Source organism: Psammomys obesus, unplaced genomic scaffold, assembly GCF_907164565.1.
Source record: "Psammomys obesus unplaced genomic scaffold, mPsaObe1.curated_primary_1811, whole genome shotgun sequence".
Classification (NCBI taxonomy): Eukaryota; Metazoa; Chordata; class Mammalia; order Rodentia; family Muridae; genus Psammomys; species Psammomys obesus.
This window is the reverse complement of record NW_026596166.1, coordinates 9683208-9703906: the sequence shown is the minus strand read 5'-3', so window position 1 is coordinate 9703906 and position 20699 is coordinate 9683208. Positions and strand designations below refer to the sequence as shown.

Below are 20699 nucleotides of genomic sequence, written 5' to 3'. Positions count from 1 at the left end.
GAGAGGAAGGCGCACAGCACTCTCCCTATTTACCTAGATTCCACCGCCAAATGGCTCGTGGTTTTCTTCCAAAGAGAGGAGAATTCTCTGCTTAAAGAAACCTGTCTAAATACAGTGTTAAAGTTAACTTTTGCATAGTAAAGTTAAAGTCTGCTTCATGGTGCCAGTTTAAAATCTTTGTTAAGGAATTCAAGGTACTTATAGAAGGAGATTTTTTTTTTTTAATGACAGATATTAGGTAGTGATACTTCAAATAAACCCAAGATTTTAAAATATAACATAAATTTTTTTTCAAGAATAAAATTAAGAAATATTTTCCTTCCCAGAAATGTCGAGTGCCTAGAATTTGCAGCAAATTCTAGTTAAGTTCATTTAAAATCAAGCCTTTCTAATCTCAAGAGTTTATTTTCTAAGCCTGCTTTTATCTTAAATATCTGAAAAAGGACATTTAGATGATTTGTAACTCATGAAATTATTTGCTTTTAGAGGTGCCTAGAGAAACATTACAAGAGAAAATTTCCATGAAGTCAGAGAGTAAAACCAGAAAGCTAATGGAAGTGACCCAAAATAGAGCATAAAAATCCCTTTAATAAACAGTCCATGTGCCCGTTAACTAGGACTGCTTCCTGAGAAGCAGTGTGGGGAGCATGGGAATCAGAGCGATAGAGACGGAGATCTAAATATAACGTATAATCTGTTTTCTGTTGAATGGACTTTGAAGTAATGTTTTAAGTTGCCTAAGAGATTGGAAAGGCTGTGAAATTTTGTTTGAGGGCGCAGCCTCAGGTCAGCCAGGCTGCCTTTGGGGGGCACTCCAGTCCTGTGATGGTGGCTCCTGTGTGTGTTTTCTGGTATTGGGAGGTCTGTGTGGCTGTGCAGGTAGGCAGCAAGCACCTTGACTACAGGTAGCTGCTCCTGTGCTCCCCTTTTGACCCTGTCCTTGCCACCTGGAAAGAGTTGTTGACCCGTGTCCAGCAGTGTCCCCACTCTATTCCTTCCGAGCAGTGTGGGGTCATTTAGCTGGCACATCACTGTGTGACCTAAGGACCCATAAGTGGAAAAAGAAAAAAAAAAAAAAAAAGAAACCAAATGACTACAGGGTGTGTGTTCTATCCTAAGTCTGACGTATTTCAGCTCTTAATATTTGCATTTGCATTGAAAAAAATAGAAATTTTGTTCCCTCGATAGTCAAAAGGCCCCAAGTAGAGGCTGAGCTTTTACGATTACCAATAGAGGATAGCAATAGAAATTATAATTTCTCAAAGTGAGATTGCGTATCTTGAAATGCCTGAGAGTGGGGATGTTGTGTGACAAAATCAAAGTTCCAGTACCACCAAAGCTCAACTTTAAGGACTGTTGCTCTTTTCCTATCACCAAGTACCTTGTTTGACAAAATAATTGCAGTAGTTTAAAAATGTGGCACAGCAGTTTTATTCCTCTCCCTATTTTACTATCTTATTTATTTTTTCATTCATTCATTCATTCATTCATTCATTCATTCATTCATTTATTTTAGATAGGTTCTCCTTGGCTGTCCTGAAAGCACCACTCTACTTAAATGAGGCTAGCCTCTAACTTGGCACAATCGTGCCTCAACCTCCCAAGTAGTCTTTGATACCTTAAAACTTCAAATTTAGTTTCTGCCAGATCCTAGCAGCTTACTTCTTCAGTTCATGTTGATTTTTCCAGAGAGAAGTTTTATTGTAGTCTAACTGAAGTGCGTCTTTTCATACATGTTCTACTTTCCATAATGGCTTCAACTTGACACAGAATTCCACGAAAGGCAAAGTTGTGTGTAAAGTTTTACACCGTGGATCCATTGTCGAATGCAGCTATTACCTCCTTACTTTATTGAACTGGCTAAAAAAGGAATCTAAAATGAAAAGTGTTTTGAAATGATTACACATTATACATTTCAGGATTAGACATTAAGTTGAGGAACTTGATCTCCTCTTTACAGTGCCATAATTTAACAACTGGAATGCAGAAGGCTGTGAAGCCCATGAGATAATTTGCCGTTTTGCGGAAGCATTTATACCACATACCTTCTATGAGACATTCGCTCTCAGATCACTTTGAAAATGAAAGCATGGATGCCTTGCCTCAACACTTGTTTGTGTGCCAGAGATTTTGCTGAAATTCAAAGGTGAGCAGGGCCTGAGCTTAGCACGGGTCGACCAGAAAGACAGAGGAAAGCTTGCTTACACGATGCTCCATACAGCTGCGCTCCTGTTGTTGTTTGACAAGAAATTATCTTTCATCTGTTCGGAATTCTTACTCAGCGATAACTTTGAGTCTTTGTTTATGAAGTAGCCTTGACATTTTTTTTTTTTTTTTTTTTTTTTGTCTCACTTACCAAATCACCATGACTTCCTGCGTTTCAGTTCTAAGGTTGAGTCTAAGCTCCAGGTTTAAAACAAAGCCATGGGTTTACCAGTTGAGCCTATTTTACATTGTATTCATTCATACATTTCACATATAACAAGAGGTAGGAGGTACTAACTGCCGCTTAACATACAAGCACTAGTGGAGATGTAGATTCACTTTTAAACGCTTTAACTTTCCTACGACAGATTACATGTATGAAAAATAATGTTGACAAATTTTAAGTGGTAGCTGGGTTTTGGCAAATGTATTTTTCTCATGTAGCCACCAAAACAACTAAAATAGAGAAAGTCCTTAATGCTTTAAATTAAGCTATGCCAGTAGCTCCTTTTGCCTTCTGTGGGAGCACTCAGTTATGGCTACTCTTCCATTCCCCTGCTGATGAGGGATATTTGGCCCATTCCATTTGGGAGCCATGATAAAGTTACCACGACTATCCACATTCTTTTTCTTAGTTGCGTGGTATATAAACGTGTACCTGTAATAGAAACTGTCCAGTTGTTTTTCCAAAGTGCCTCGTGCCGTTTCAAGGTTCTATCAGCAATGGCCAAGGGTTCTTGCTGCAAATTCTCCCCGAGTCTTGGTACTGTCAGTCTCTTCAGTTTTAGGTGTATGTCGGGTAACTTGCCATGGCTTTTACTCGTTGTTTCCCTAATGACTAATGATCTCAAGCATCATTTCAAGTGCTTATTTGTCCTTTTCACGTATTCGCTGAAATAACTATTCAGATTCATTGGCCATATTTTTTTAAGGTTGTAGGTTTTGTTTAGTTACATGAGCAATTAATATTATTTATGTCTTCTAGGCCTGTTTTGAAGCAGGTGTTTAATTTTTTTTTTTCCAGTTTTAGGGTTTCTTCATCTTTAAGGTCACTTTCAAAGGGCAGAGTTCTGTGAAGATTTTGTTGTTGTCTTTTGGGTTTTGTTGTTGTTTTTTGGTGTCTTAAGAATGTGACAAAGACCTGTACGTTTCCTGTAAGTTCCAGGAATTTATCTTTTTAAATTTAAATCTACAACTCATCAGAAGTTAGCTTTTGTATAAGGACAATGGTAATTTTTTCCATGCAGTTAGGTCTAATAGTTTCAATACTGTTTGATAAAAACGTATTCTCCATTGAATTACTTTGAGCACTTTTGTCAAAAGTCAGAAAGCTTTATATAGGACTTATTCCCGCAGTCTTTATTCCATTGGCTGTTTCTGGTTTTGTTCAGTTCCGCTGAACTATATACCTGTCCTTAGGCCTATATTATATTGCTTTGCTGATTGTATCTTTCATTAAAAAAAAAAAAAAATCGGTGAATAAGCTAGTAAGACCTGCTTTGTTGTCTTCAAAATTATTTTCCCTAATTTTGCATCCACTTGCATCCACACTACAAGGTTTTAAAACTTTATTTTGAAATAATTTGAGACCCACAATAAATTCTAAAAGTTCCATTGTGGAGCCCTTTGATAGCCCCCTCCCCCCCCCCCTTACTTAGAGAAAAAGAAATTGTATGTGCTTTCAAAACCAGGAGCTTGACATTGGCATAATACTATCAGTTATGCTATACACTGTGTTTCTTGTCCTGGATTTTTGGGTTTGATTTTGATTCATGGAGACAGGGTTTTGGTTTTGGTTTTGGTTTTGGTTTGGTTTGGTTTGGTTTAAATAGCTCTGGCTGTCTTGGAACTTGCTCTGTAGACCAGGCTAGCCTCGAACTCAGAGATCTAACTGTCTCTCTCTCCCAAATGCTGGGATTAAAGGCATGAGCCCCTGTGTCCGGCTTCATCTTTGTCCTTTATAGCTTGCTGGAGTCAATACACCAGATTTTATTAAGGATTTCTGTTAAGTATGTGCATGAAAGACATTGGTCACTTTGTTTTTCTTATAATGACAAGGTTTGAGGAAATGCTGGTCTCATAAAAATAATTGGGAAATGGTTCTCTTTAATTTCCTGAAATTTTTTGTATAGAATTGGCTCCCCCTGCCCCCTTAAACATCGATGATAGTTGTAGGGACAGCGTCTGCTCTTGGCGTTTTCTTTGTCAGGCTTTCCTAGAACTTTGATCTGTGTGGTAGATAGCGGTGTACCCAGCCTCTTTCTCCAGTGAGCTCCGATGATTAGTGTCTGATGAAACACTGAACATTTCAACTAGGCTGTTGAACCTGTCAAATTAAATTGTTCACAAAACTGTCCCAGTTGCCAGATTTTTAGTCTGGACTCTAGTGTAGCATGGCCGCTACCGTTTGATCCAACTCTGAAGGTTTGCTTTGAAGCTTATGAGGTATTTTGAGAGTTGCCTTCAGACCACAGCCATTTCAGATACTTGCTATGGGAGGGCCTTCAGAGCTGGCCATCTGTTACCACACGTGCTGGAGGGCTGTTCTCCCTGGCTAATGGGAAAGAGAGCCATTCCCAGACCCCATGAACTGTGGGGTTTCTTGGCCCATTGCTCTCTGAGGATTGTGTCTGGCTTTGCAGGACATTTTTTTCCCCACACAGGCACCAGTCAGTACTTGGCCAGTGATCTCCAGCATACCCCCACCCCAAATCTTTGGCCCTCACTTTGTTCCTCTACCTCCTCTTCAGTGTTCTCGGCAGCCCCAAGCCAGCTGCCTCTACTGCTGCAACTCACATCTCAGTCTTCTCGTCTTGGTGAAATCAGCATGAACTAGGAATTTCTAGATACGGTGGTTTTGTGTTTTTTTTTTGTTTTGTTTTGTTTTTGTTTCAGACCTTTAAAACTCCTCAAACTGGAAGAAATACTCATGAAAACATGGAAAGCAGAACATTCAGAGGAGTTCCATGCATCATTTTGTGCTCGGGCTGATTCTGAAGCATGGTTGCAGCGAGTACTCCTCTGCCAGTAGAAATCTGTTTATAGATCACCCAGAGTAGACCAGTGGCACAGTTACCAGGGTCAGGCCGAAATGAAGAGCTCTGCCGCCAATGGCTCATCACTAATGTTGATAACCTAGAGTGCAGGTATCCTTTCTAGTTTCTATGCGCTGCAGCTTGGGAAACTGCCATCCTTTACTTCAGGGGGAATCATGTCCAAACTCAATTGGAAATGGCTTTTGATGGAATGATTTGTCCGGGGAGGTTTCAGGAACCTCTGATTATTGAGACCTGTATCGAAGGTGAAATGACACCAGGTAACATTTTGCAGTTTTTATATGTGAGAACAAATTCTTACCCAGCTCTCCATAGTAGAAATCTCACCATCACAGGTAGCATGCTTTCTTAACTCATTTCCCATCCCCAGCTGTGCCAGCATTTGAACTTGTGGCCCAACATAAGCCCTACCCAGTCTAGACACTCAAATATTTTCCTTTTAATTTTTTAAGTAATTTGTGCTGTGTATGTAAGAGAATGGGAGTAGATTTCAGGAGTGGGTTCTCTCACTCCCGGTGGGATGCTGGGATTGTGCCTGAAGCTCTTTTACCCACTGAGTCATCTCACTAGATCAAGAATACTTTTTTTTTTCTTTTCCTTTTTTCCCTCTTTCTTTCTTTCTTTCTTTTTTTTTAATTTTAGGTTCTTTTGAGACAGGAGACAGGTTCTTACTATGTAGATCTGGCTGTCCTAGAATTAATTATGTAGACCAGAGCGGCTTTAAGCTCAGAAAGATCTGCCTGCCGAGTGCTGGAGTAAAGGCGAGCAGCACAGTGCTGGCAAGATGCATACTTTTAAATAAAACATTTGCGTGGCTGTGCTTGTGGCCACAGCTGAGGTGAGTCTGAGGCTACCAGCAGCAGGTAGGCTTGCCCCGGTTAGGGTGAGGGAGTTGATAGAGTGGCAGCTGCCCCGCCGGTGTTGGGCATTGGGCCTGATGTGAGTGAGTGACAGCTGGCCACAGGTAAGCCGCCCATCCAGTTTGCCGAGGCTGAAAGTCCCCGGCTCATCCCAGGAATAGTTGCTTTTCCGGTGTGGTCACAGTCTTAGGGAAAAGGTACAGAGCAGAGGTGGGGTAGTTTCTGGTTTTGTTTGGCTTGGGCCTTTTTAAAAACTGTAACCTTCAAGCTCGAGGTATGGTTCCATTTTTCACGGGAGATTACCCATCTTAGTGTAGGGTAAGGTGTAATTCCGGCTTCCTTCCTCCACACCCTTTGAAAACTAGACACTAAGTCTCTGAGAGCATCAGCGGGTGACTGCTGTAAGAAGGAATGTGCAGGGTATCGCAGGACCAGACATCCAGCGGCAGGTGGGTCAGCCCGAGGTAACCTGACTAGGTTGGTGACTCGCTTTTGCAGTATGTCAGCCTCATATACTGCAGGGCACAGAGGTCCAGCACAGGGCTCAATTTCCCTCCCCCTTAGAAGGCATGGATAATAATTGTGTTGGCCTTACTTTGTATCTTATTTCAAGACCCCCGTGAGAAGAGTTTTAGAAGTAAGACTTGTGAATGAGTGGGGTGTAGACGGGGGGCCAGAATGTTACCCCACAGGTAAGTGTCCTTCAAAAGTAACATTCCAGCTGCTGAGCCTGGCAGGTTTATGGCTGTTACTTTTCAGAAGGGAGTAAGCTAAAGGAACGAAACCCTGGGGCTACTGGGTAAATGAGACCACTTCAGGGTAAAGATTGCCTGAGGAACAAACGTAAGGGCCATAGCTGTGGCTTCACACCATCTCCCAGCAGTCACGCCAACAGTGGCACAAACCATGTGATCTCCACAGAGCAGACTGGCTCATGGATTTAGTGACATTTTAGGGACTGTTGACCAAGTCTGGGCTGGGCTGGGGCAGACTTTTTTTTTTTTTTTAATGTGTCCGGTAGAGAATCCCTGTGTGACAGTAGCTGCAGTGAATATTTTGTGAAACTGTTAAAAAAAAAAAAAATTGGTCATATATACAGCAGTTTTACCGTTTTTTTTCTTAAGTGCTTTTTAGGCTATAAATCACAGTTCCATCTGTATATGACACTTTTGTCTCCAACTCATACAGTCAAAGCAAAGTCCCCAAGTGGGTGTACAACAAGACTTTGTAGAAATATAAAGCTTTGTTAGAATGTTTTCCTTTGAAGCCTGTAGATTGTGCTTTTGATCTTTTACTGAAAAGGGTGTCTGTCCCCGGGCTCCGTGTGTACAGGCCGTGTGTGTATGTGTGCATGTACATGACCATACCTCCATACCTCGTGGAACTGCCACGTGTTTGGGTTTGTCTACTTAACAGTGTAATCTCAGCCTCATAATTTATATGTATGGGGATAAAAGTTGAATTTCTGGCATGTCAAAGTCTCTCTAGCTTCGTAAGTTTCCCTATATAATTCTGTGGCTGTCAGGATGAAGAAAAAAGGAGAAAAAAAAAAGACATTTTATTAGCACTTGAGTATGTTTGACATAGTTAAATGCTTCCAAATGTTTAACTTTGTTTAAATCTGTAGATATTGTACTTTCCAAAGAGATTTAAATTTTCTCATATCCGTTATGTTTTAAAACAGAGAAGTAAAATTCTGTAATAAATAAATATATAAATAAAATTTAATTTTAAAAAATAAAATATTTACATATGTATTAAAAAATCATCTTCAACTTCACTCTCTCCCTAGGCTCCTATGGAAGCCGCCTTGTATCTGTACCCATCTACAAATTCGTTGCAAATCGCAAGCTATCATTTCTTACCCTCTCATACTCAAATCCATGCCATTTTAATGTTCTGGGCACAAAGAAACTATAACATGAGCAAATTAGCTTGTTTCAAGGCTGATGGTTGCTTTAATGTGCTAAAACGTCAAAACTGTTTATAATTTAAAGTGAGTAAGAGGATGTCTCTTTAATAAATACCTGCCAGAAAATAAAAAGAAAAGAAAAAGCCCAACCCACACTGACAGGGACATTTGGCCAAGTGACAGGGTTTGGTTTTTTGTTTTTTGTTTTTTTTTTTTTTTCACCTGTCAAGTTCCCAAGTTGGACGGCGGTGAAGATTTCACGTTTAATATATTTAGAAACCCAAGACATGAACACACATGTTGTCACCAGATTGTCTCCTAAGTGTTGATTAAGTGCCCTTGAGGCTGTTCTCCAGGTTCAGGGCCATGAGAACAATTCTGTGGGAGATGAAGTGGTTTACGATAATTTAGAACGGGATAAACTGCAGACAGTTGTCAGTTGTTAGTGAAGGGTGGCAGTTGTAGCAGAATCACATGTATTTCCTGCCCTTGTATATCTTTCTAATTTTGTTGTTGTTGTTCTTTGTTTTGTTTTTCAAGATACAGTTTCTCTGTATAGCCTTAGCTATCCTGGACTCACTCTGTAGACCAGGCTGGCCTTGAACTCGCAGAGATCTGCCTGCCTCTACCTCCCGGAGTGCTGGGATTACAGTTGTGCACCACTGCACCCAGCTGTATATCTTTTTAAAAATCTGTCTCCATTATGTGGTTGTTTTATCATCCATACCCACTGATTGATTTTACTTTTCTAAAATCAATCATGAAGTTTAAATATATTGACAATTGGCAGAATCAATACAGTTGTTGTTGCCAGGATACAAGGACATTTGCAGACTTTACAGGTACACAAGATTAATATCTAAGACTAATTGTCCTATCAAGCTTCCATGTTTCCTTGACTAGTTTCTTTATCTGAGTCATTATTGGTAGGCAGATCGTTCTTCATGGCTTGACAACCCCATTCTCTCCCTTTTCTTCAGGTATAGCCACTACAGGCACTTTGGAAGCTCTTTGTCCATCTTCCACAGTTTCAGTCAGTCTTTCAGGTATCCAAGACAGACGGTTTTCAACACCCGAGGCAGGAACACAAACATAGCCTCACATCCAGTGAATTCCTGGGGCCCAACCATTCAGTTGGCCAGAGATAAATTCCCTCCAAAGGACCGTGATTGTGACCTTTTTGGAGAGGCCTAAGAATGTTCTGCAGCAGTGAGACCATCCTCACCCAAATTGAAAAAAAATATGTAAAATAGAAGATAACATATTGTGAGGAGTAGCCATAGTACCCTACTTGCCCTCCCTTGATTTTAAAAAGTGTTTAAGTTGTTAAAAGTGTTTGTGTTAAGTTTAAAAAGTGTTTAAGTGTTTAAGTTGGAAAATCACACATAGAAAAGTGTATAAAGTATTTACATTATTTTAATGCAATTTTGAGACTAATCATTCCTTTGCTTCCCGTGAGAGTCATATGTGGCCTGTCCTAAATTAATCATTCTTTATTTTTGCCTAATTTTGAACTTGTTAGTCATATAGAATCATACATCTATTAACTTGATTTTTTTGTTGTTCATCATTTTTTGAGAATTATATTCATTCATTTTTAGCTATAGTTCATTCATTTTCACTGTGAGTAGTTCTAATGCTGAATGTTTTGCTCTTGGCAGATGTCTCTGTTTCCAACTTGTATTGTTAGGAGGAGCTATTTAATGATACAGAAAAATACACGTTATTAAAAAAAGCTAGCAACTTCTCAAATGTTTCACTCAATCTTTTTTTTTAAAAGGCGTTGTAATTATGTTCTTATTGGACAAAAGTATTTCAGGAGAAACATCAAAAAAGTTAACGTTAGAATTCCATATATTTATTTGATACACATATCAAATAATGAGCATGTCACAACAAAATTATCGTTTACAAACCCATAATTCCTGTGTCAGATGGAACTGAGTGCAAGTCCCGTGAAGGAAGGAATCAAAGATTTCTTTGTGGAAATTGGAAGCAGATGCTCCCCGGTCTAGTGTTTTGCCTGAGAACAGCACTTTCTGTTGGCAGTGTCGGGCTAGAAGTTCATCTTGGTTGAAAGGAATTTTTGTGCCTCATTGCTAAACCTGATACGACTTTTGAATGCAGATGGCTGTGGAAATACAGTTTCTGGGGTTTAAAATTCATGAATTTTAGCATTGCTTTTGTCCTCCCTGCTGATTGCCCACCTAACCTCACCATCTCAGCTTCCCCACAGTACTCAGTTTTGGTTTTAAAAGTCCATTTACTTCAGGGGAGGTTGATTCTACCTCCAGACCTAGAGGCAGACGCGTTCCTGCCTTTGAGGGGCTGTTGTGACCCAGGACAGTTAAGTGTTCCTGTGTGCTACCACATTATAGTTGACGTGACCCCTCTGAGAGACGCCCGCCTTCAGACAGGACTGATTTCTAGGGAGCAGGAAGCAACTAGGTCCTAGATGGCATTGTATGCTTCTCCATCAAACCCACGTAAGTCACTTTATACTAGTCAGGACTTGTCTCGTACTTACCATATGTCTTACAGTACCTTGCAAAACATGCACTGTAGCCTCGCACAGTTGCACACGCACGCCTTTAATCCCAGCAGTCTGGGAGGCAGAGGGAGGCAGATCTCTGGGAGTTTGAGGCCAGCCTGGTGTACAAAGCGAGTCCAGGACAGCCAAGGCTACAGGGAAAGACCCTGTCTCGAAAAACAAAACAAACAAACAAAATGCCGAGTACTGTATAGACCGGTGATAGGATTTACCCAAATCATACAGCTAGTAAATGGCTGGTTAGTTAGTCCACAGGGAGCAGGGTCAGAACCAAGCCATTGCAGCTTTTATTTTTTGGCCCTTACCATTTAGGGAATCCAACCAGTGCCTTTTTTTTTTTTTTTTTTTTGGTACGTTTACATTAATAAAAGTTGATGTAACAGGAAGAATGGAGACTTTTTTAAAAAGCTGTTTTGTTTGAGAGTGTTGGAGAATAGTTATTCTCACTGCTTGCTCATCACATTGAGAGAAAAGGTGCACCCATTTTGTCTTGTAGGTGTTCAGAAAGCTGTGGTTGGCACTTCATACCCATGGGGAAAGAAAGGGTTTGTTTGTTTGCTTGCTTGCTTGCTTGTTTACTTGTCGGTTGGTATTGAGACAGAAATTTGAGACAGAGCTTTACTCTGTGGCCATGCTACCCTGTAGTTCTGTATGTAGCTCAGGGTAGACCAAATGAAATGCTCAGCAGTCTCTGCCTCAGCCTGCTAAGTGCTGGGATTACAGTTAAGAGCCACTACATAGGGCTCCAAAGGATGTTTAAGGAACATAATATTAATCTTAATCACTAAGGAATGTCGTTGCTTTTCTTGGCAAGTAGGACTAAAATATATTCAGTGAGTCTCCCTGGGTTCCCAGTGTGGAAATAGAACTACTCCAGGAATTAGCTTGCTAATAAAAACCTGCCCTGGAAAAGGATTCGGACTCTCACTGACCGGAAGCAGCTGCTGCTGACCACCCAGGGATGAGGAGGCAGGCTTTCTAGGCCAGCACCTGCATTTCCTAGGGAGCAGGAAGAACGATGTTTGTTCACTAGAGGAAGCTTGACAGATGGGACAGGATGTGAAGGAGGATACTCTGAGCAGGGGAACAGCATGGTCAAAAGCGAGAGAAAAGCGGTGACCCAGAACATGAGTGACTAAGGACCACAGTGCCTCAACAGCCATGTCTTCCAGAGCAAGTATTGCTGTGTTCAGTGGCACACTCCTGTAATCCCAGCACTCTGTAAGTTCAAGGCCAGCCTGGTCTACAAAGCGAGTCTGGGACAGCCAAGGCTGTACAGAGAAACCCTGTCTGGCGGCAAGTCGGGGGGGGGATGCCAGTATGTGTGTTATCCATGAGGAGAGGTGCAGTTCATTAACATAGTAGCATGTGAGGATGTGGTTAAGGAATAATGCAAGTCTAAGAGCATGGAAATCCAGGTGAGAACTGTGGTAATCGTGGAACAGGTCATCAAAAGGGTGGATTACAGAGAAGAGGGCTATTTTTCCTTTCTAAGCTTATTTTTAAATGTGTATAGAGCAGTCAGATCTTTCAAACGTTGAAGATCACTCTGTTATTTACCCCTTCCCCTCAGTCTTTGTGCTTGGAAAGAGTATCTGTCAAAACAAATTAGGTCATCTGTTTTCATTTCATCACCATGTCATGGAAAACTGTGTTCTGCAGTAAGTACTCAGATGGTAGGAGTGCTGTTTAACTGAGTGATGCTTCAGTTTCTCTTGGGAATGACCAGGGTAAACATGATGCTTCTGTCAGAATTTTAGAGTGCCGGGTTGCCCTGACTTCTTTAAGGGCTGCAGGAGCAAAGTCCTTCTGCTCAATGGGTAATCGTGTGATGCTCTTCTCATGACCCCCGCCCCATGCCCGTCCCCCCTCACCTAGGCGGCTGTGTCATGCTTTGAAGGAATATGCCATTAGTCTCTAGGGTAAGAAAAGTCATGTCACTTCCCAGGTACCACAGCCAAACCTTGCCCTCAAGCAAGTAGAATGTGAATGTTACAGAAAACAATGATGGGAGAGGGCAGAAGTTGGGAGCAAGCTTCGGGCTAGCAACAGTAGAGTGCAGAAACGTCAGGATAGCGAGAGCAGATGATTGGCTGGGGGACATCGTCCTGACCAGCGTGCCATCTTGCTTTATAGCATCACTTAGCAATTGGCTGGAATGTAACAGTGCTGCTTCCTGTTGTTTCTACTGTGTTAACTTTGACTCCTCGCAGAGATCATGAGCTCCAGTGGCCAGAATTTAGCAGCAGTTTGAGGGGATGAAAAGTGCACACACAGACTGATCGTCTCATAATATGAAGCCATAAGCCAGAATGCTTTGTGAGCACCTGTGTTTCAGAGTCTCACATTAGAAACATTTGCTGTAGGTCTGTGCAGATGTTCCAAAATTGGAAAAACCTCCAGAATCTTAAACGCTCTGGTCTCACGAATTTCAATTACAGAATATTCAATCAGTAATGTTTTACCAACTTGGGTACTCAGGTGCTGCTGGCATTGGCTTATGTGTTGGTTCGGCTCCTGTAGCTCTATTGTAAAGGCTCCTGTAAAGGCCTGCAGTGGCTGTGGCTGGTGTGGGTGCTTGTGATTGGAAGGGATGCTCTTACTGACAGCATTTCAGATGCACTGCACTTTACAGGCACGTTGCTGTGGGTAGACTTCCCATTTCTCCCGTCCTCACTTCACCGGATACATTTGTTCAGAAGCGCGGTGCGCTCTGGTCAGGCTGTGCTCCAGAAGTGGATTATTAAGTCCAAAGATGGAGCATCTTCATGAGTGTTACTACAGAAAAGCCACGGAGGTTCTAGTGACTGGCAATGCCAACCATCGTGGAGGAGAGTGCGTCCACTCTTGTATCACAATAGGACACACTTGCTTGGTCCTTCAGCTGTTCCTCTCGAGTCAAGGGCCAAGCACCTCATTTAACTTTGAGATGGTACAATCTACTGTACAGTTCTTTCCCAGTCCTAACCCCAAGCCGTAGCAAAATCTCACTGGTTAAATACAAAAGTGAAATGAGCACAGAGGGAGGGGTGGAGAGGGGAGAGAGGCTAGCTACCAAGAAGGGAAGAAATTTGTCCTAGGTCTCAATGTACAATACAGTCACTAGCAAAATAGGTTATGGATCCACATATGACCAAAAAGCAGTGTGTCCATGCTCCTTTTATTATGCAAAGCCAGCCATGTGACTTGGCGTAGAGCATAGACAGTACATACTGTGTTCAAACTAAGCATTCCACTCAGGTGAGTGGCCTCCTCAACAATCTCTGCAGCAATCTCATGTCAGAGGTGACAAAGTGAAGAGGTTTGCCCGGTGGGTAGAGCATCTCAGCTGGGCAGCCAGCCAGCCACACTGGCAGACTGTGTTCTTTAGCACATAGCTCTGGGACCATCACATTCCTTCTTTCTAGACTTAACCTTTTTGTTGATTCCACAGCCAGCTGGCATCCTAGAGACCCGCAAAGCGTGCACACTAACATGGCAGTCATGTTACTGCCTCTATGAAGTAGCATTTAATAATTACTTTAGTGACGGGGATATCCTTCACAGTGTCATGAATTAGGCTCTAAATTTGTTTGTTTGTTTGTTTGTTTGTTTTAACCAGAATTGTTGTGTCTGTATTGCTGTTTGGTCGGTTTCCAAATTAGGTGGCAACTGTGTTTTCTTAGTTATTGTGTTTGCAGAAGCCCCCGCCCTTCCATCAGCTGCTCTGACTTATTGATGGTGGACAGTGCATTTCAAGTGCATGCGGGAGCATGGCCCCGTAGAAAGGCATACTGGCCTTCCGTAAAACAGCGTTCTTCATCAATACATCAATACACAGGACGGGATGGTCCTCTGCTGCGCAGGGCACGCCTGTGAACTAATTACCCCGCGTGCTTGTTTGCCTTAACTGAGTTTTTTGGCCACGATGCTCGTAGAAAATAGTTCTGTCTGAAGAGCAGTGGGGATTCCTGAAGTTTCCAAGGTTTCCATCTCCTGGATTCCCTCACTCTGCCGAGTCCACCTTGTCTCTTTCAAGTGGAGAGGAACTTTAAAACATACTGTTTTTCTTTAAGTAGATTACATCTGGATGTTGCTACACACCGAGAGGTAGGAAAATTTTGGTGAATAAACAGACTGGGCAACCGGTTAGCTTCTTGCTGGATGTACCGAGTTAGAGAGGACACACTCGGCAGTGTAAAGGGCCGGAATCGAGGACTTGGTTTTCTTGTGGGAATTCCAGTTATTTGCAACCGTTCAAACGATGCCACGGTACCACCATTGTCCTTTCTGAGTTTCCCCTCAGTGACACATCCTTCTTGCGAAGAGTCCTTATCACACAGGGTCGAAGGTGCTTGTCAGCCCACAGGAAGCGCCCCAAAGCGAACGACAGCTCTCTCCATCCTAGCTCGTATATAACTGAGTTCTTGGAGGAACCCCATTTCGCCTAGGGCTACATGCTCACCCCATATGGAGATGAAGCATTGTGGTTGGAGAATGGGGTGCCCTATTTGGCCAATCCTGGACCACACCCTACCCTGCCTTACCTCTGAGCCAGCACTCATTTGGATGCACAAACCCATACTTGCTCTTTTCCCAGAATTTCAAAGGGGTAGTGCCTAAAATAGTGTCGCTATAGCTTGTACAACCAGTAATATACTTCCCACAATTTAGCCCAGCTGCTGCATCTGGGCTGTCTGGGAGATGACTTATTGCATGGCTGAGTTGTAGCTCTTCTTCTCCCTGCCTGGAAATGCATAGCTGTTAGCAAACAACCTTTCCTATCCAAAAAAACAAAAACAAAACCAAAAAACTTAATACTGAATATTTTATATTCCTTATGCCATTTAATCTATCTAACATTTGAGGAGGCCAGTGTTACGGATTTTGCGAATGAAGTACAGTCTCAGATTAGTAAATGTATACGTGGTCACCCAGCCGGTATATTGTGGAATCTAGGTTCAGATCTAGGTTGTACGTTCATTTGTTTCAAGAGCTGTTCCACAGCTGCAGGCCATGTTCATCCTAGAAGCTGGGGAAGCTGGACTTTAAGAGTTCAGAGCCAGCCGGGCAGCGGTGGCACGCACACCTTTGATCCCACATGGGAGGCGGAGGAAGTTAGATCTCTGTGAATTTGAGGCCAGCCTGGTCTACCGTGAGTTCCAGGACAGCAAGGACTGCGCAGAGAAACCCTGTCTTAAAAAAAAAAAAAAAATCAAGGAGAGGAGGAGGAGGAAAAGGAGGAAAAAAAAAAAAAAAAGAGTTCAGGCCAGAGTTTTTTCCTTTGGAATTAAATTGCTGGGTTTTTTTTTTTTGTTTGTTTTGTTTTGTTTTGTTTTGTTTTTGTTTTTTTAAACTAAACACACATTTGGACCTGAGAAGATGGCCCAGGGGTTAAGAGCTCTTTCAGAGGACCTGAGTTCAATTTCCAGCACCCTTGTCAGGTGGTTCACAACTGCCTGTAGCTCCAGTTCCAGGGAATCCCAACTCCTTCTTCCGGCCTTGGTAGGCACTACACTCATGTTGCTTATACAGTGTGTCTCACATACGCTTAATTAAAAGCCAATCTTACATGTATTTAATAAGAGTAACAGGGGGTATTTTTGCCCCAGGGTAAGTTTTGGCAGTGCTGGTTAACACTGTGGGTGTCATGACTGGTGAAGAGAGGGGCTTCTGGCAGTGAGCAGGCAGAAGCGAGATGGAGCTGAACATGTTGTGACTCAGATGAACCCCACTCCAGATACCATTTGGCCCCCAGTTGCAGCAGCAGTGAGTTAGCTTATTTTCTCGTTGTTGTGAGAGTTGGAGGGGGGAAGATGGATTCTGGTTCATAGGTGTAGACACAGGCCATCCTGCGGGAATGATGAGGTAGGGGGTAAGGCGCTGTGGTAACCAGCACGTGGCAGAGAGTCCCGTATGGTGGTGCAGCGGGGAAAGCTCAAACAACCAGAGGTAGGTTTAGCCTCCACAGGCCCTTTCCCGAGAACTCCTCTCTTCCAGGTTTGTCTTACATTGCAAAAGTTCCATAATGTCCCCAAACAGTGCCACCAGGAGCCCAGTGCACCTGTAGGATCCATTGCACAGTCCAGTCATGACAGGTGCCGAGCCTAAAAGTCTTCAGTAGGATCCTCCCTGCTCAGGGACAGGTGTGGTAAGCCACCAGCCAGCAGTTTAATGAGCATCACCGCACGTGCCTGGCCTTGGGGATATATGAGTGGAGGAGACAGGCAAGGAAAGGCAGAACTTGAGCTGCCTGAGCTAAGCGTTCAAGTAGAGGTGATGCTCTGATCCAGGAAACAGGGTATCTGCCTGAGATGGTTTTCTGTGACGCGGACTCTGAGCGTGCTCACAGCCCGCCCAAGTTCCAGGGAGGAAGACAGCCTTTACTGGGGAGCATGACATAGAGGTCACCATTTTCTTCCCTGCTCCAGGAGTGTGTGGCAGTGCCCAGCGCGCAGCAGATGTGTAGCAAGCATCAGCCGCCGTCGCCACTGTTACTTCACCTGTGCCAAGCAGCGAGCGAGCCTTCCCGTTTGCCATTGTCTGTCTGCAGATTTCTTCCAAGAGACAGATGGGTGGGTGGGTGGAAGGAAGACATGACGTCCTGCCCTTGATTCAGGTGTTTGCTCAGATACCAACCCATCAGCAAATGGTCCCGTTACCCGATGCAGCACAACATCTGCACATCATGGCTGCAGCATCCTCACCGTCACCCACTCTGGCCTACTGTACATGCCTGTTTGTCACACAGTAGGTGCTTCAAGCACGTATTTTGAATTAATAAATGAGCCAAACTGTGGAACTGTGTTTTATGGAAGACCTGTGACAGCATCTTAAGGACACTATACTGGAGCCGTCGTTCTCAGCCATCCTAATGCTGCAGCTTTTAATACAGTCCCTCATGTTGTGGTGACCCCCAACCATTAAGTTATTTTCGTTGCTACTTAACATAATGTAAATATCTGATGTTCGAGCCCTGTGAAAGGATCATTCAAACCCCTCTCCCCAAAAGGGGTCTCAGCCCACAGGCTGTGAACCACTACTCTAGATTAATAATTTTAATCACATATTATAGCTTACCGTGTAGCCTATATTTCTGTACTTAAAGTTGTCAGTCAGCTGTGTCTTCCCTTGACCTGCCATGTCCTTGCTCACCCATGTGTGCGCGCTGACTGGCGGGAGCCTCTGCTTTTCAGCGAGTGGTAAACACACAGTCTGAGTGCTCAGTGTGTGACCTAAGCTTTACCAATGGGAAACAGTTAAGGGAGGAGTCTCACAGTCCACTTTCCAAAACAATTTCCTTTATTTTTGGTAGATAATAAAGTGACCATAGTAGCCGCTGGTGGATTCTTTCTTAGCCGTGTCTGCCTTTCACGATCCCGACAGAGATCATCTTCTTACATTTTAGGGAGGTAGTCCCAGAAAGAGAATCCTTTTTTGCTTCTATCCAAACTGAAACTGTATTATGTGGGGAAAAATTCAAGCCTGAGCTGGGCAGTGCTGGCACATTCCTTTAATCCCAGCACTTGGGCAGAGGCAGGTGGATTTCAGAGTTCCTTAGTTCTGCAGAGTGAGTTCCAGAACAGCCAAGGCTACACAGAGAAACCCTTGTCTCGAAAACCCAAAAGGGAAAAAAATAATCAAGGCTGAAGATTGTGTATGTATACCCTCCCCCCCCCCAAAGTATATTCTTTAAAGTCTCTTTGGAAAAAGAGCTGGGGTCTAATCACTGCCAGCACAGTCTTTCTTCACTGCCTGGTTTGTCCATGAACTATGGGGCAAAAAGGGATTGCTCTGAGGTAGGAATACGTCGTACCTTGGTGTAGAACTCAGAACAAGTGGCCAGAAGTCTATTCGACTTCTGCAATCCAAATTAGTATAAATTAGGTCTAGTTACTGTTTCCCAGGACAGTCCCATCTACGATTAAGTGTTACACTAGGTGTCAGTTAGAGGTAGATTTTGGCTTGGCTTGTGTTTGCCTTTTTAGTGGAACTTTTAAACCAGCATTACTGCTGTCTTGGCACACTGAAGGCTTAATCCCGTCCCTGTTTAGAGGGTTTGCACCCCCAAAGTATCACATGCAGCCATGGAGCAATGCTACTTTTTCTGCCCTGGGCTACTAGGAAATCTGTTGCAGTAATCTTTGTCCAGACTTTTGTACTGTGTCCGAACCGTAAAATAAAAGTGGTGCCTAAATGAAAATTTTCATGTATTTTAATAAAGCTCTGGAAACATCCTAAACTTCAGAAGATTTTCCCCACCTAGTTTAACTTTTAAATTCCAGAAAGTAGGTCAGTAGAAATATCCTGTTAATTGGTTCAATTAAAAATGTAAAAGCATAGGACTGTCTCAATATGAATTGCAGATTTAAATATGAGGAATTATAATGGGATTAATATCACTGTAGGGTTTGATTTAAATAAGATATATTTAATCATAGCTTATAATTTATGTAGTAAAGACAGGCCTAAATGTTGAAGTATCTCAATAGATAGGGAAACGTTTGCTGTGGAATTTAGCAGTATGATAAAGAATCACTCCAGAACTGCGCTCTCAAGTGATCCGCCTAAGGCTGTCGTTCTCCAGGACCTTAGTCATCAGGGAGAAAAGTGTTCTGAGCTCAGTGAGTATGTGAAATGTCAGATTTAAGGGATGTGCCTTGACAACTTCCTCAAAGTTTTTAATACTTTCTGAATTTTTGTCTGTTTGTTTGTTTGTTTGTTTGTTTGTTTGTTTGTTTCAATTCAGGGTTCCTCTGTGTTGCCCTGGCTGTCCTGGAAATTGCTCCGTAGGCTGGTATCAATCTCAGAGATTATCCTGCCTCTACTTCTTGAGTGCCAGGACTAAAGGCGTGCACCGCCACTACCACCGTGCTTGCTTTCTGAATTTTTAAGAAAGAATATAAGGGGAGGGGGTGTCTCTCGGTCTCCAAATTTAACTAATTTTGGAATTTTATTAGTTTCGGGTTTTTGAGACAAGGTCTCCCTGTGTAACCCTGGCTAGTCCGGCCCCTACTTGCAGCCATCCTCCTCCTTCTGAGGGCGAGGGTTGAAAGTATGCATCACCACATCTGGCTTATGTTTGGCTCTGTGAGATAGGATTTGCTTTATCTAGAACTGAACTGGATTGTACAGTAGCCCAAGATAGCCTTGACCTTGAAATCCTCCTGCTTCAGTGTATCAGCAATGTACATGGCTTCCTTTTAGGAGTGAATACATTTGGAAATGCTGAGAATATTTTCAGCAGTAGCAATGAGGGGTCATTTTCTGGCGTCAGTCATTTCTTAGGATGTTTGTCCAGCGTATGCCCTGAGAGTGGGGTAGAATGGAGCACCATGCTAGGTTCTTCTCCTCAGCGAAGTGGAGTTCTCCACATTTGCCGACAGTTGTCATGAGTAGCCTGGACTCTGCAATGTCTCTAACCCGAGGTGTGATTCACATGTAGCCAACATTACCCTTGCAGCTGGTACTTGGGCATGGTTGACCAAGAAGAGTACGCTTTCTAGCTCAATGAATGACTGCATTTGAGGTGCAGTTCCTAGAACTCGGGGAGTTAGCGTCCACTCTAAAGAGGACAACAGCCCTGGCCTCCAGGGGGGTGCTGGGGACCAAGGGGAAGTGGTGGCCCTTTTCCTTTAAGGAAGACGGAATGGCTGAGTGATGGATGGTCCCCTTCCTAAGAAGGAAGTACTACATACAAGATTACCATTTAATTTTAGTTTTGAATAATTCTCTTAGAGATTGTATTTAAGTTTAAATCAGTAGATTCTGTTTGCCGCTGGTACCATATTTGAATAGATTTTCTCTTGCTGAAAACAAATGAGCTTTAGGGAGCTGATAGATCAAGATTCTGCCTTGGAAGTCAGTTCCGTATTCCTAGACTTTCTTGCCTGCAGATACAGCTTCGGGGGAATAATGTAAACACTGATGACGTAAGAGACGGGTAGTCGTCACACCTGCGGTTGAACAATGTCCTGCTAGCGGCACACGAAGCACTTCTCAAGAGGAGGAAGAACTTACCAGTGCTCTAAAATTATTCTGAAGGGTCTCGCCAGTGCCCGGAGACAGAAAGCAAAAATGAAGGATGGAGTTACTGAAGACCAGAGATAAAAGTTTCGTTGCTTACAAGCAAAGTT

The 20699-nt window shown here is 42.9% G+C and overlaps 1 protein-coding gene across 1 annotated transcript in view; it reads left to right on the top strand.

The window, feature by feature from the left end:
* The first annotated feature begins 2123 nt into the window (after positions 1 to 2123).
* The window catches only part of Frmd6 (FERM domain containing 6), a 58174-nt gene continuing 39598 nt past the window's right edge, over positions 2124 to 20699 (top strand). Inside the window, exon 1 of the mRNA XM_055595468.1 lies at positions 2124 to 2146. The gene's annotated coding sequence lies outside the window, so the exon portion shown is untranslated. The remainder of the gene's footprint in view (positions 2147 to 20699) is intronic.